Genomic DNA, 14001 nt, shown 5'->3' on the forward strand with positions numbered 1-14001 from the left:
TATACAATTACAGCTGGCAATAGTCTTGTATTCTTTATCATACTTCCTTTGTGGAGGAGCTGCGCATTAACAGTGAAAGACTTTTTTTCTCCCCCCCTCTGCCCCCCAGCTGTTGATTGCTTGTGCTACTGGATTTCTTTTCTTTTAGTGGTCTAAGATCTCACAGAAAACACAGCACCCTCATTTTAGGTCATACTTCCCTGGGTTTGTTTGGGTGATAAATATTTTGATTTTGAAAATGTGTAGAAGTGTTATTCAACTTCAAAAAACCTAACAATCTTTCTTGGGAAGTTCCTCCCCCAAATTACCAGTTATGTTATAAAGTGCTATTTTCCTTTTTTCTGAGGGGCTCTTATCTCAGAATAACTGAAGTATCCATGAAATATTCAGCAAAGGTGATTATCAAGGGAAGTCTCCTAAACAAAAATAGACAAGAACGCACCATACCAACTATCAATCTTATCAGATTAAAGTGTGCACCAGGCATGGAACATGAACACATGGAATGGTAGTTAATACCCCTAACAAAGGTCTCACTTTTGCAGTGAGCTCTGTGTGGGCAGATATCTGTGCCTATGCCCCTCTGACTTCTCAGATGAGTTGTCCGATTAAAGGGAATGTGGGACTAGTCACATTAATAGGGACAACAATCATTCATGTGTGAATGATTTTTACAATACCTGGAAAAGGCTGCATCCTGTAAGGTGCTCAGTGCCTCCTGGCGTATTGTAGGCTCAAGTCCCTGAGAAATGCCAGTATCTGTTTTAATAAGAGACCCAAAGATACTAATCAGAATGAGGGCCCTATTGTGCTAAACACTGTACAGATACATATGAAGACAGGGTCTCTGCCCTGAGGAGTTTACTCTCTAAGAGGTCAAGTGACAATGGCATGTAGCTGATCTGCGACTGCTAGCAACAAATATCTCCAACAACCAGTGGTGGAACACTAAATGGGGAAGGCTCTTCGTTACTACAGGAAATTCTTTCCCAGGTGTCTGGCTGATGGGTCTTGCCCACATGCTCGGGGTTTAACTGGTTGCCATGTTTGACGGTCAGGAGGGAGTTTTCCCCCAGGTCGGATTAGCAGGGACCCTGGGGTTTTTCACCTTCCTCTGCAGAATGGGATATGGGTCACTTGCAGGTTTAAACTAGTGTAAATGGTGGATTCTCTGTAACTTGAAGTCTTTAAATCATAATTAGAGGACGTCAGTAACTCAGCCAGAGGTTATGGGTCAATTATAGTAGTGGGTGGGTGAGGTTCTGTGGCCTGCAGTGTGCAGGAGGTCAAACTAGATGGTCATGATGGCCCCTTCTGTCCTTAAGTTCTATGAGACATATAAAGGGTGAGGGAAAGGATTACAATTCACAGTCTATTATGGTTAACCTTATTTGTGGAGGCAGGTCTTGAGTCCTTATCCCTATGAAATGCCCTCTGAAATCCATGGGGCCCTTAGAAGAAGCACATGCCTAAGGGTTATTGTTTTACTCAATGAGCCGAGAGATGACCCCAACCAAACCTCCACATATTCAAACACTGAATTTTGAGAGAAGTTTCAGTCTGGATCCAAACTTCTAACCTGGTCCCTATCTCTAAAAGGGGTTGAAGCAAAATACTAGATCCAAACACTCACTCTGAACTTTAGGAAACATCACATCCAGAACTGGTATTTGTGGTTTGGGCCTGTCTTTAAAAGAAAGTACAACAAGATTCCTTGTGGCAGGAAATGTGTGTTACATTGTTTCAACAAGTTCTTTTCTTTTCAGTGCTGGAAATACAAAGGCCAGTTAATTTATGTCCCTAGTTAGTATTAATTTGCAAGATTATGTTGTGTTCAGGTTTATACACATTCATTGCCACTGTTTTCATTCTGGGGACTGTCTCTCACTATTTAGTTGTACAGTTCCTAACACAAAGGGATCCTGATCTTGGTTGTGGCCTCTTGGGTACTACTGTAATACAAAATACATACACAAATAATATGCATGGAGAATTTAAAAATAGCCAACATCTTTTGCAGAACAACCCAGCCTAATCCCCTAAATAATCATGTGTTATCTGGGACAGAGGTATCAAACTCATTTGGAGAAAAGGGCTGAATTCCACTTCTAGTTATGGCCTGTTGGCCAGAGGATAAATTTAGGACCCTGTACAACCCCTTCCATCCAGAGGAGAATGCCCACTGTCAATGGGAGGTTTGCACAAAGATGAAGGAAAAAATCTGGCGTTTATGTAGTAACATGTGGTTACTATTATTTATTAAGGGCTTTATTGTCAGTATCAGTGGGAAAATATGCTCCCTCCCTTTGAGCCATGGGTATTTCTTCCCTTTGATTTTCTTCCTTCCCCATCCTGTTTTCTCTGAATCTCTTATTTGTCCTTGTGTCTCTCTGTTCTTCCTTTTGCATTTCCTTCCCTGCACAGAAATTCTCAGTTACCACCCAGATGGGCTTCCACGTGCAGTTTCCCATTCCATCAGCTAAAATGATCAGATGTCCAGTAGTTAATGTTGACATTAAAATGTGATCATTTTAGGTAACACTTAAATGACATTAAAAGGGGACAGAGGAGTTTTCACCTTTCTGAGACATTGTTTGGGGCTGGCTGAGTCTCAGAGGACAACGTGGCATTGGTTTATCTTTACTTTGCATTTGGAAGCTTTTCTTCACAGCCATGAAGTCTAGAAACTCACTTTTTTAAATGAAAGTTGAGATTCTGCACAATTTGAATATGTCAGATGGGACACAGGGAGGCCAGACCTAGCACACAGACCAGATGTTTGGCTCGGCTGGTGAAGGACTTCCATCTCTAGTACATGTTTGAAAGCAACATTTTGTAGCAATTTTTTGTCAAAGAATTTGGCCCTGATATGTATCTTGTGTAATACTCTAAGAGCCAGAGCCTTGACTGGAATGAATTGACATAGCAGTCAATGGAGCTATGTTGATTTGCGCTGGCTGAGGATCTGGCCTCTTGATTATACACCAAAACCTCCAGGAGGACTTTTGGGAGAACAAGGAATGCAGGATCTAGTATGCTGTAGAAGCAATAGAGTATAAATTGATGTTTTTGGACTGTTTTGGTTAACAGCATGTGAAAGAAACAGAGGGGTGAGGAGGGCAAGTCAGACAGCAGTAACTTTACTTTGAGAAGGAAAGTGCAGTGATTCCCAGTAATTCCTAGATATGGATTAGGATAAATCTGTAAGTGCTTAAGAGTCTGCACTGGCTTTTTTTTCTGGAAGTTCTGCAATGCAAAGCTTGTTCAGAATCTCTGATGAACTATTCTGTACAACTCCCAGTTTATTTTGTAGTCTGAGAACCAAAAGTATAATTGGGAAAATAAATTAAAAAAATAAGACATTTTCCTGTTTATCAACAGAAAAAATCAGCCAGCATAAATTGGCCCTTTTTGAGAGAGACTTTGAAAACAGAGACTTTAAGATTTGTTCAGGATCACACACTGATTATTCAATATGAAATTTGACTTTCTGATGAAGGAGACACCTTATATTATGTGGATGAAAGCAATTGCACAGAATTACTAAAGTGATTACTAGGCACCAGTTACAATGTTTAAGTTATCATTCATATGTAACTGTGCTTTTCTTGGGTTTTGAACTGGGAAAAATCCTCTAATGATTTTTTTCTTAGACAAGGCAAATAGTGCTGCAGTCCCTAATTAGCATTTTGGAATAAAATCAAGACTCTCATCATTTGTTTTAATCTCTTCTGTAGAAGAACAACAATAATAGAAAATGTCAATCAATCCTTTTTCAAGTACAAAAAGACTAATCTAAAAATACATGGTCTGCATGTAAGGAGCTGGGTTGTGGTATAATGTTGACAATGTCCTTTCTTTTACAAGTCTTCTCTTAAATAAAACTAAAGATTTTCTTCAAAAACTATGATTTACAAATGTATGTCGAATATTGTAGACTCCATGTCCCCTTATTCTTTTATGACAGCTTCAGGAAATAGTCCTTTTCAGTCTAGTGTTGTATGGTCACTGATTTTCAAGTGGTCATTCAAGGAATGAGTATTGATTGGTCTTTTTGGTAGGTCTTCCAGTACTCACTCTGTCTAATTTCTGACTGAAAAAAAGGCCGATGTCTGCCTACTGTGTCCAGTGTTTAAATTACTGATGATTCTCATCTTTCAAGTATTGAAAGGATAACAGTTCAAATGGTAAAGCAGTTCTATATGCTCTGAAATGCCATCTCTCTGCAGTGGAACAGAAAGGGCTGGATTCTCAGCCAGTGTAAACTAGCATAGCTTCATTGAAGTCAATTAACACTGGCTGAAGATCTGGCTCTAAGAAAGCTTTTTACATTTGGGTTAGACCTGATGTTACTGGCATATTGCAGGATAATGCTCAGAGAAAGTGGCTGATGAATCTCACTATTCTAGAACACGTGGAACAGGATCAGACAATATTATCTGTTTTATACTTAGCATATACTCAGCTCACTCACCAATGGGTTACACTGAACTGAGGCAAGCTTCCTTAGAATGCTGAATTGTGGTGATCCATGCCCACAGAAGCCACCTGTTCAACCTTTTAAAGATGAGACTTGTCTTGCTCAGAATCCGGTGCAGTGGCTGGAATTCAGTCATATTGGTCTCAGAATGCTTCTTTTCAAGTCAGCTTTTGAAGAGATTTTAGTTTTAGTTGCATGGTAATACTTGTATTACTCCAAGGGCCTTGAAGCATTTTACAAACACTGAGACTCATCTCACCACTGAGACAGAGTTTTATATATGGATAAACTGATGAGCAAAGAAGTTAAGTGATGTGCAAATGTCACAGAGCAAGTTATTATTTATCAAGAACCAAGAGAATGAATCAAGGTGTCCTGATTCAGTCCCATGGTCTAGCCAGTATAAAATACTCCCACTACAGTTGCTGCTGAAAACATCAGGTTGTACACTTAACATGATTAAATATAGGTTTATACCTTATGGTAGCTTAACTCAGTGTATGTTTGTGTGTGTTTGCGCGCCCACGCATTCACACACCTTGGTCAAATTTACTGAGAATTCAATGAAACCTGAATATCATAAGTGTCATAATAACCAACAAAAGCTAGGAAAAATATGGTAGATGTTTTGTCCTTAAATGACAGGTTTGCATTAAACTAAAACAGAGTATTCTTATGGAGTGTGTTATATATACACAGTGATACACTGGAATGACTTCTTAGCTCCTCAGAGTATACCATGTAGGTAGTTGTTTCCAAGTTATTTATACAATCTATGGTACCTCTTGTGGTATCTAATATGGATGGTACCTCAAGGGAGTGGTATAGTCTAGTTATACGAATGTAAGATTGGCAGTCAGAAAGTCCTAAATTCTAATGCTGGCTCAGTGTTGACTTACTTTGAGTACTTGAGGCTAAGTGATTATGTGTCTCATCCAGTGTCAATCTCTTTAAAATGGGAATACCTCACAGTGGTGTCATGAGGATTAATTAATTTCTATAGACTCTGGAGGATGAAAATGCTAATTATTTATTTGGCCCCAGTAAAAGAACTGTGAAGCAACGTTCTGCAAGGAGGGTACCTCTGAATTGCATTTATGAATCATTATATCTGTGTCTACTCTAAGTTCCTAATAGTTGTTAGAAATACCATGGTGGAATATTCTCTCAGTAGAATATTTTGACCTCCTCACCTGCCACTCAAAAGGAAATATATAAACTTTAGGCTCAGACCTGAAAAACCTAATTATAAGTAGGAATCATCCTCACCATTAATCCGCTGCCAGCTATTAGGCCTGCTAGGTTTGCTGCTCAGCAGTAAATAGGACACAATTCTGCAGTGGCCTCTGTGGGATTAAGTGGATGACCTCACAGGTCATTTGTAGCTCTAATATCTATGATTGTATAATTATTTAACTATATAGGCAAATTATAATTGTGCTCATACTTTAGACCACCGCATCAGCAAGAGAAGTGTTATACATATTGTAAATTCTTTCTGCTTCTCCAGCCATGCCACAAAGTTGTTAAGCACTCTTATATCACTTCTCACATAATGAATCTAAACCCAAAGCATTTACATTATTGATATGTAATTTTTGTTAACTGAATATCTTCTTCTCTTAAAAAGTTTATACATAAAAAAAATCTGCATAACTTTCCTAAACACATTAGGCCATAGCTATATTTAATATGTGTCTTAAATTTTCATGCTGCGTTTAAGTCAGCCTAGTTTAATATGTAGATTCCAATAGCGTGTGAAAATGTCAGCAGAGTTCAAAATGCTAAATGCTGTTACACACCATGAATGTGATGCTCTCTTGACTGAAAGTCTGTGGTTTATACTCACTATTGGGAAAACCTACAAGTACCAACATTGTATCACTATTTGGACTCTTCTTTACAATATTTATGGGGAATAACTCTGCTATGTTGTAATGCTGCCCTGTGTTATATTTAAGGTGTAGTTATCTCTGGGACTACAGAGAAGGTGTTGGGAATTGGGGGAGGGCCTGTTGCCTGTTTGAGGCAATGCTGAAACGGGATGTAAAATTGCATGCGGATGGTGGAAATGAGTGCTAGGGATGTTCCACAGGTCTGGACTGTTGGTTAAGAATCCGATTTGAACCAATGAATCTTTAGCAGGTCACTTGTTGCTGATTTAGAGCCCAACTCTTCATTGGCTTACACCTGCTGGGGCCAGCGGGGTCCAGAGTTATGGAAGCAAGCACAGAATTTAGCCCAGTATCTTCTTTTTCCCCATCACTGCACAAATTGTCATCTCCTGATTGTGTGTTACTAAACCTATGAAAGGTCTTCGTAACATCCATCTTTATACACATAATTGATCCTTGATGGACACGCTCATTTAATAGTGTCATTCTTAACAAAACTGTAGGTGTATCAGAAGGTTTTATAAAAGCAAGACAAAAAATGGTTTTGTTTGGAAGAAGAGTAAATCTCAATAGGAGCACTGACTTCTCTGCATATGGTAGTGACTGCTAAATCATAAAAAGGGTAATTGTCCAAATACAATATGGTATAGTGGTCATGTGTTGACCTGACAGTGTCTGTTGCAGCACAAGGGTGCTGGCATATAACATTGCTCTATTTGCCTAAAAGGGAGTAGAAAATGGGGTCCTGGTTCATGATTGGAGAGGATAGGTGCTACAATAATGCAACTAATAAGTTATTATAATAATTATGGTGATGAACTGTAATTTCTTTGGGCCTGATTCTCCTCTCACACTGATATAAAACAGAAGTGAGTCCATTGACATCAGTGGAGTTACCTTGGTCTGAAATTGGTGCAAGATCATTAGCTGACTCTGTGACTTTTTTAATGTTTGTGATAAAGCATGGCTTTTGGTTTTAACTACTGTAAATTCTCATGTGAGATTTGATTGACTTCTTGAAACTTCCAAATGGCTTGTAGTACTTTGTATCGGGTTTGCAGTACTGTACACTTCCTGCAGGTTTGATTCATGTCAGGATAGACTCAGCCCCTGTTATGTCCAAAGTAGGTGAAACCACATGCATCCGACGAAGTGAGCTGTAGCTCACGAAAGCTTATGCTCAAATAAATTTGTTAGTCTCTAAGGTGCCACAAGTACTCCTTTTCTTTTCACTGCATGAGGTACTTTGGAAGAGACCTGTCAAACTGAGGTCCTCTCAGTGTCCTGTATATATTAGAGATCTCATGGCACGGTTCATAAAAAGGGATTTGTCTCATTGCCCTTAGCTAAGAATACCATCCCACAGACACAGCTATGCAGCATAAAGCATACTGTATATTGTATGCTGCCTATGTTTATGTAGTGTTCAATGCTGCTCTTTTTGACAGAGGTGGCAGTTTTGCCATTGGGCCAATAATCTGTAAAGTGCTTTGAGATGGAAGATGCTATAATGCTATATCAATGCTATAGATATATATATATATGGAAAATAAAGCTGCAAAAGCAAGGAAATGCTGAATTAAGGCAGTTTCAGCATTCTGAATTCACACTGCTATTGCCTACTTTGGCAACCCATGGTACTGTATGTTTTCCAAGGTTAGTTTTTCTGCTATTGCTTCTTATTAAAAAAGAAAGAAATCAATGAAAACTCAACAGTTAATCAGACTCAATAGCACGTTTTTAGCCTGAACATTCTAGAACTTTCATTTTCAAAATAATACTAGAAGGGGGCAGCTTGGTTCATGTTAAATACTCATTCACTGTAAATTCTATCAAAATAAAGCGAAGGTTACTGTAGAGTATGGCAAAAAAGGAACATCTAATGCCATGGTATAGGCCTCAGTCCTGGAATGAACTGCATCCAGACAGACCTCAGTGCCTGTGTAGAGCTCACTGCAGCATCAGGGCCCATTTTGGCTGCTGAAGTCTTCAGAAATGGCTTAACAGATAAAAAATCATTTTGTGGCTTGATGGTAAGTGTGGCCTAGTAGATAGCGCACTGGACTGGGACACAGGAGATCTATCTTCTAGTCCCAGCTCTGCCACTGGCCTGTGGATTACTTTGAGCTAGTCATGTCACCGTCCTCTGCCTCAGTTTCTCTATCTGTAAAATGGTGGAAATGATACTGACCTTCCTCCATAAAGCACTTTCTGACCTAATGTTAGCTATTATCATTATTATTATTCACTATCATGCAAAGAGACCAGGGTTAGGGTGCAGTCCTGGTCTCTTGCACTGTAAATCAGGAACGCTGTGGAGAGAATACACTGGGCAAGCACAGGTGAGAGAGCCTTGCTGAGCTGCATCCCTTCTGGATGGACTATAAAGAGAGTCGTGTCCAGCCCTCTTCAGACACTAGGATTGGCACCAGCAATGATTTGCCCGAATGTTCTGTGAGCATTGGAAGGGGGAGCTCTCATAAATTGCATTAACAGGTAAGTGATAGGAAGAGTGGGACATGGAGGAGTCAACCGGGGTGTGTGTATGTGACATGCTCCCAAAATATTAAAATACAACGTTGGGGATTTTAGTGGAGATGGAGAAATGGATATTTGCTGCTGTAATAATAAAAAAAAATACTGGGCATTACCGTGTGTAAGAGATGGCCATGAACCCAAAGAAGTGAGGACGTTTGGAATCATATCAGCTACAGGAACCCTAAACAAGCTTTTTTATACTTCCCAGTTACAGCACATGCGGTACACAGGAGGTCAAAGAGCTGTGTATGCCATATATGCTGTAAGGCAGGGATACTGCGTGGCTGAGAAAGTTGTGCGTTTCTCAGTGCTGACTTGCTGTGCTTTCTGTGTCTGTCAGAATTTCAGTGCTATTTTAACAGAGCTTTTGTGTGTAGGTTTCTTCTGTTGTCTACAGTATAGTGACAGTACATATCAAATATGTGTTCTTAGGACTTGATTCTGCATTGACATAAATGAGAGCAGAATCTGGACCATAATTTTGGCTCTTTCCAACTATATTCCCCCAGAATCCAAACAAGGCTTTGTCTATATTAAGGATTATCTGCCTTCACCTAGAATTTAGCAAATCAAATGGAAAAAAATCATATCCCCTTTAACCTCAAAATGGCTAAATCAATCTATACAATTTTAAAAAAAGCATCCAGGCTAATAACTTGTATGCCAAGCTTCAGCCTGATGTGAATGATCTATAGCAACTCCTTGAAAATAGAACTCATCAAGAGAAATGCTGACAAATCCTAACTGTTGCATGTTAGAAGCAAGACTATAATATTAGTGTGATTACTGACAGATGTGAGCATTCCTCAGTGGGCAACATAAAGAATTTCAGTATATTGAACTCTCAAAGATTTATTCACCCAAATAACGGGCTTTCAGAATAGAATCACTCATACCCAGAACACTCCTTTCAGCAATTCTTGTAAATAGCCTCTTCAATGTGCCATTCCATTTTGTATGCAAAATACATAGAATAAAATATTAAGGCCAAGATAGGTGCTTCATGACTGAAAACTTGCATGTATTTCTGGTAAGTCTAGTGTACTTTACAGTAACTTTTTCACATCATTAAATTTGTGGAAATTCCACTCTGTTGTATAGGAACTGATTTCCCAGTTCATAGGTTTCATTCTCTTGTGTAAATCACGAAAGATTACTTGGCTGAGCAGCTCTCCATTGTAATGGATCTGACCAGCACTGTTTAGACAACCAAGTCTACTTTTTCCCCCTTTAGGTCTTAGGCTTTATCTTGGTATTCAGGCTTTTGAATTCTTATTAAGAAAAATGTGCGTTATCTTTCAACCTTCCATGAGTATGATACCATAGTAGCAACATTTAGATCAAAGTGGCAGCATAAGGAGAAGATGCACCTTTTCCAGAGTCTTGGTTTCTCACAAATACCAGATTTATGAGAGACTTTGGGGTCTGTGGATATCAGCTAATGGCATTTTTAGAAATCCATTGGACTTTCTGCTTTGGCAGAATGCCATTTTCTGTCTTGGCTCCGCTTCAAATGTCCAGACATAATTAAAATTTTAAGGCTTTCCTTAAATTTATCTGAACCCTATGCTTAACTGTTTGTTAACCCACAGGCTATCTTAGCTGGTGAAAGGCTTAGCTGCAGCTTCCCTTTTGTGAATCTTTTGCTGCTATTTTCCTCCACTGATAGTGACTGTAGACCACAATTCTCTTTGCTCCATATTAGTGCTCTCCTAAGTTTCTTTCAAGTGGTTTAGACAGTTCTGTTGTGACATGAGATACCCCTGTTCCTTAGGACCTTCCCATTCCTTCTCTGTTACTGGAAATTCTAACAAAGGTCATGTTTGTTTGCTTGCTTGCTTTCCTGTAGTGCTTCTTCACACACATTGAAAAAACATACCTTTAAAAAAAATCTGTACTTTTCATCCCCCAAAATAGTTTTTTTATTTTTCCCTTTTGACAAAACTGAAAAATGTAGTAATTTAGTCTTATTTGTAGAGGGGTTCCTTTTTGGTTGATCATTCCCCCTCCCCTTACTTTCTCTTCCTCCCCCTGCCCTGTCAGTGGCAGAAAAGGGGGATTTGGAAGACAGAAAAAATGAAGCATTTACTGAAAAATTTCAAATATCCGAAAAATCGTTTTTTCCAAACCTGTGAAAGAAAAACGACTTTGACATTTTCAAAATTTTTCCTGTTTAAATTTTTCCATTTGTGACCAGTTCTCTAAGCCAGGAGTTGCACCCCCCTGGGGATTCACAAACAGCTTTCAGGGGGTCATGACAACCCTCCCTTTCTTTATAGCTAGATGGGAATGGGGATCGCAAAACTTTTTTCTGTTGTAACACGGGGCCATGGCATGGAAAAGGTTGAGAACCACTCCTCACAAGTTTCTTTCTAGATTAATTTTTATTGTCTTAAACAACAGATAAAATATACTCTGTAAGGATGAAATACAATACAATTATAAACTAAATTTATATGAATATGTAACAGTATTTTTGTTTTATGCAAATCAGATAGAAACCTTAAACTATAAACACTCTAAAAATACAATCTTGCAAAATTCCACTCAGGATTTTTGTTGTTGCTGTTGTGTTGTTTTTGTGGAGGATGAATGATGATGATGGATGGGAGAATAGTTTTTGTGAATGGAGTAGTGAAGTTTTATGGCAGTTTTGGAAGGATGAATATAAAACACAATATTTTTACAATTGAGGTTGTATCAAATGTAACCTTTAATAGACTGTAACATTTCAATGCCTCCTATACCTTCATATATTGAAAGTTTTCACAAAAGGTCTGTCAAACTCAGGCCTAGTGTGGTCTAGTGGAGAGGGCTGCACTGGGAGTCAGGAGACCCAAGTTCTTTTCCCAGCTTTGCCAATGAGCTGCTGCATGATGTAGGACAAGTCACTTCACCTTCTTGTGTGGCCATGTCTACACTACAAAAGTACTCCGATTTTAGAGAAGTCTATTTTTGGGAACAGATGGTATAAAGTTGAGTGCATGCGCCCACGCTAAGCACATTAATTCGGCGGTGTGCATCCACAGTACCGTGGCAAGCGTTGACATTCTGAGCGGTGCACTGTGGGTAGCTATCCCACAGTTCCCACAGTCCCCGCTGCCCATTGGAATTCTGGGCTGAGCTCCCAATGCCTGATGGGGCCAAAAATTTGTTGCGGGTGGTTATGGGTAAATGTCGTCAGTCAACCCTCCCTCCCTCCGTGAAAGCAACAGCGGACAATCATTTCACGCCCTTTTCCATGGATTGCCTGAGCAGATGTCATAGTACAGCAAGCATGGAGCCCATTTAGCTCACCGCAGCAGTTATGACCATTGTAAACACCTCGCGCATTATCCTGCATTTTATGCAGAACCCGCACCTGAAAAACCAGGCGAGGAGGCAATGGCAGCACGGTGATGAGGACATGAACACAGATTTCTCTAAAACTGCGGTCCCCAGCAATTTGGAGATCATGGTGTTACTGGGGCAGGCTCATGCCGTGGAACGCTGATTCTGGGTCCAAGAAACAAGCACAGAGTGGTGGGACCACATAGCGTTGCAGGTTGGGGATGATTTATCTGAGATTGCCTTTGGGACGGAGGAGGGAGGCTTAAAACATTTGCCGCTGCTGGAGTTAAAAAAGGGAGTGAAGTATTTAAAAAGATACATTTTAGAGAACAATGGCTATACTCTTTCACGGTGAACAACATTATTCACATTACATTGCACATGTGATTTTGGTACAAGGTCGCATTTTGCATCTTATATTGAGTGCCTGCGGCTTTGGTGTTAGAGATCACACACACAGTGCCAGGCAACAGAATTCAGCTTGCAGGTGGTCATGGTAAGCCATAGTCTTTCAGCTTCTGCAACCTTCATAACAGCAGTGCCCTCCTCTCCCATACCAAGCAAAACACGTTGATTTGGCCATTTAGTGCTGCGGTTTTCCTGTTAACGTGCCGCAGCAGAAACCAAAGTAAGCCCCCCCATCCAATTCTCTGGGATGATCACTTTACCCCTCACCCCACCATGTGGCTGGTATCAGGGAAGATCCCTTCTAGCCAAACGCGAACAGCTCAGCGCCAATGGCTTCCCCACTCCCACTGCGTGGCTAACTGTGGGGAGGATTTCTTTTCAGCCACAGGCAAACAGCCCAGTAGGAACGGCCACCTCTGAATGTCCCCTTAATTAAATTCCCCTATTTCAACCAGGTTACCATGAACGATATCACTCTCCTGAGGATAACGCAGAGAGATAAAGAATGGATGTTGCTTGAATGCCAGCAAACACCAGGACCATACGCTGCCAGGCTTTGTCATGCAGTGATACCAGATTACTTGCTACTAGCATGATGTGGTAAAGTGTCCTACCATGGAGGATGCTCTCTCCAGAAACCTTCTGCAAAGGCTTTTAGAGTACCTCCAGGAGAACTGTCCCTGGAGGATTTCCGCTCCATCGCCAGACACGTTAACAGACTTTTCCAGTAGCCGTACTGGCCACGAATGCATCCCAAGTCCTCAGGGCTACTTAATCATTAAAAAACGCTTGCTTTTATAACATGTAGTATATTTAAAAAGGTACTCTCACCAGAGGTCCCTTCTTCGGCTTGGTTGGGTTGGGAGGATATTTCAGTCAGGGTGATAAAAAGATCCTGGCTGTCAGGGAGAAAGGTGTGCTGTGTGCTCTCCTCAAGCTCATCCTCCTCCTCCTCATCTTCCCTGTCCGCAAAATCCTCAGGCATGGTGGAGAGTACCCATCATTGGAGTCCACGGACAGGGGTGGGGTAGTGGTGGTGGCCCCCCCTAGAATTGCATGCAGCTCGTCGTAGAAGCAGCATGTCTGGGGCTCTGTCCCAGAGCATCTGTTTGATTCTTTGGTTTTCTGGTACTCTTGTCTGAGCTCAAGTTTCACGTGGCACTGTGTTGCGTCCCTGCTGTAGCCTCTGTCCCTCATGGCCTTGGAGATTTTTTTAAATGTTTTGGCATTTCGTCTTTTGGAACGTAGTTCTGATAGCACGGATTCCTCTCCTCATACAACGATCAGATCCAGTACCTCCCATTCGGTCCATGCTGAAGCTCTTTTGCGATTCCGAGACTGCATGGTCAC

The 14001-nt window shown here is 40.5% G+C and overlaps 1 protein-coding gene across 1 annotated transcript in view; it reads left to right on the plus strand.

Annotated features, from left to right (window-relative positions):
* Window positions 1-14001, plus strand: part of SPATS2L (spermatogenesis associated serine rich 2 like) — a 145821-nt gene that overhangs the window by 1148 nt on the left and 130672 nt on the right. The window lies entirely within an intron of this gene.

This window comes from Lepidochelys olivacea (assembly GCF_965140295.1).
Source record: "Lepidochelys olivacea isolate rLepOli2 genome assembly, chromosome: 11".
Classification (NCBI taxonomy): domain Eukaryota; kingdom Metazoa; phylum Chordata; order Testudines; family Cheloniidae; genus Lepidochelys; species Lepidochelys olivacea.